Source organism: Octopus sinensis, linkage group LG21 (genome assembly GCF_006345805.1).
Source record: "Octopus sinensis linkage group LG21, ASM634580v1, whole genome shotgun sequence".
NCBI lineage: Eukaryota > Metazoa > Mollusca > Cephalopoda > Octopoda > Octopodidae > Octopus > Octopus sinensis.
In genome coordinates, this window is record NC_043017.1 from 3,074,391 (window position 1) to 3,077,673 (window position 3,283).

Here is a 3,283-nt window from a genome sequence, read left to right on the forward strand (position 1 = left end):
CATTAAAGTATATCATTAATATTATGCAAGAATTGTGTCTGTTATTTGTTTTGTTTACTTTCACATCAGATCAACTCAAGTCGATTTACGTTCTCAGAGACTTTCCTGCCGTGATCATCGCGTCAAATTTTAGACCGAAGATTCAATTGCGCAACATACATATAAGGTTGTGTTTGTGTATTGTTATTCACTGGAGGAAATTTAGCAGCATCTTTTGGAAGTGCACTTCCGGAAAATGCCTTATTTGATAAAATCACAAATTCTTAAGAAGTAAAGAGCTTCATCCACAATCCTCTTTTTGAGCACTGATTCCCATTACTCGATATTTACTTGTATATCCGTATATATATATATTTATATATATATATGTTTGTGTGTGTGAGAGAGAGAGAGAGAGAGTGTGTGTGAGTGTGAGTGTGTGTAGGTGTCGATCAATGACAACGAATGCTCAACACTGCATTTCTTCATTTCTTTTATAAGGCTACCATTGGTTTCATGTTCGGAAAAATATCTTAATATCTGAACAACCTCTCAAGCCGATCACATGGTGGAATGGTGTTCATCTTCATTTTGGATGAAAACACCAAAATGGAGACGGAAACCATTCCTCCTTATGATTGGCTTCCAAAATTGATAATACATTAAGATTTCCTTTAAAATGAAGACAATGGTAGCTTTAATACACACACATACACACACACACACACACACACAAACACACACACACAACACACACATACACACATATATATATATATATATAGTGTGTCATGGCCAGTTGGAAACGGTGTTTCCTAGGGTTATATAGCAGTAGCATTCTTCCCTTTCATGGGGCTGTCACATTAAGTTGACACAGTTTACGAGAAAAAATAATTCCCGAAAAATTAATTTGCTTTTATATTATAAATTTTGTTATTATCTGGCATGACTATTTCAAAAATAGTCTGTTATTGACTGGTATTACCAGCAGGTAGACATATGTCCTTTGATTAATCTTCGATGTCTTGCAAACAACTTGCAAATGCAAGTGCATTAGTCTGCATACCGGAAGCCAAAAAGTGTATGGGGTCATCAGAAGAGAATGCAAACGGAATTGGCAGACATAAAACAGATAGAAGCCATATATATATATATATATATATGTATGCATGTATGTATGTATGTATGTATGTATGTATGTATGTATGTATGTATGTATGTATGTGTGCATGTATGTATGTGGGTGTGTGTGGGCGTGTGAAGCTGACCTCGGCATAATTTGAATTCAAAATGTTAAAACGAACGAAATGCGGCTAAACATTTTGCCGGGGCGTGGTAACGATTCTGCAAGCTAGCATCATATACATATACATGTTCATATATATATATATATTATATATTATATATATATATATATATATATATATATATATATGCAGTAGAGGAGATCAAACGACAGCATGAAGAAGAGATTTCCTCCTCTCTTTCTGAATAGAAAGCTGATATGCCATATCAGGAATTATATTATTTGCAAACGACAGACAGACATTCTGCTGACGACTTACTTAACAATATGTCCGTTTGATCACCGTTGACCTGCGTTTGTACAAAAGCAACAGCGTTTTAAATTGTTTTGTAAATCAAACAACGGATTCTTTATATACATAATTTAAATTTTATTTAAGCCTTTTGAAACATCATTGTGCCGCAGACAGTTTTATTTCGCCAATAGCTAACCCATTCACTTCTTTATAGGAAATGATTTTTCGATTATCTGAAACCGTTGAAAATCTATATGTCTCGGCTAAAACTCAGGCATCAATGTCAGATATATACATATTCGAATTGGTCTTTCATAACACGGTTCCGGATTCAGTCCCACTTCATGACAATTCGGACAACTGTCTTCTAATCTAGTTTAAGGGGTGACCAGTTCTTTGTAAATGGATTTCGCAGACATAAAATGATAGAAGCCGTATACATACATACATATATGTATATGCATATATATATATATATATATATAATATATATATATTGTATAATATATATATATATATATATTCTTAAACCGCATCATTTTTGACAGGTACTATGCTACGCTCCCAAAGTACACACACACACATATACACGCACTCTCTACCTTTCTCTCTCTGTCTATCAACCACTCTCTATTTCTCTCACTCTCTCTCTCCCTTGTACACATATTCTTTTATTCGCTTATTATTTTACTTGTTTCAGTAATTTGACTGCAGCCATGCTGGAGCACCGCCTTAAAGAGTGTTAGGCGAAGAAATCGACAGCAGCACATAAACTCTGTAAATGCAAAACTTATTTTATCGGTCTCTTAGGCAGAACTGCTACGTTATACGGCCATAAACACGAAGGCATCGCGTATCAATCGATGGCGGGGGAACAATCGCAGACACACAAATAAATATACACATATAACAAAGGATTCTTTCAGTTTCCGTCTACCAGATCCACGCACAAGGCTTCGGTCGGCCCGAGGATAAAATATATATACCATGTTTTATATATATATGTATGTATGTATGTGTGTATATATATATACACGCACACATATATATATACTTATATATATAGACATTTACTTACATATATATATATAAAGAGAGAGAGAATTTATTTATAAAGAATTTTCATCTTTTGATGCAGTTTGAAGCACTCATACTTCTTTTTCGATATGTGTGTGTATGTGTGTGTGCTTATGTGCGCGCATGTGTGTGTACATGCATATACATATACACACCTATGTGTCTGCATATAAATACATACATGTATGTACGCATACACATGTATATTTGTATAGAGAGTCACATTCACACAGCCACACAAAATAAGACACATACCCAAACAGACACACACACACACATACACATGCTTATTTCCTCATGGGTCTTCATGTGACTTTGATAACCTACGCAGTGAGCGTTGGAGGACCATGATGCATTTTAGAAAATAATGTCATATATTAATTTATCGCAGCAGGTGGATTGCTTGAAAGAGCATACTCATTTAAAAGAAACTCCTCATAAAAGATGTATTCGTCATACTTACCGGCAAAAGTAATTGTTGTCTTCTCTACTCACCGCAAATTTACTTTGAAAAATGGTGTACTTTGCGTTATATTTATAAATAGTTTTATCTATATCGATGCAATAGCCTCCAGCTCTTAAACATAGAAAGCCAGACATTGTATTTTATTTTTCGTTTCTTTCTGGAGCGATTTTCGTACAGGGTGGGTTCAAAGTTTCTCTTCTCAATACGTTTTGGCCTCTTA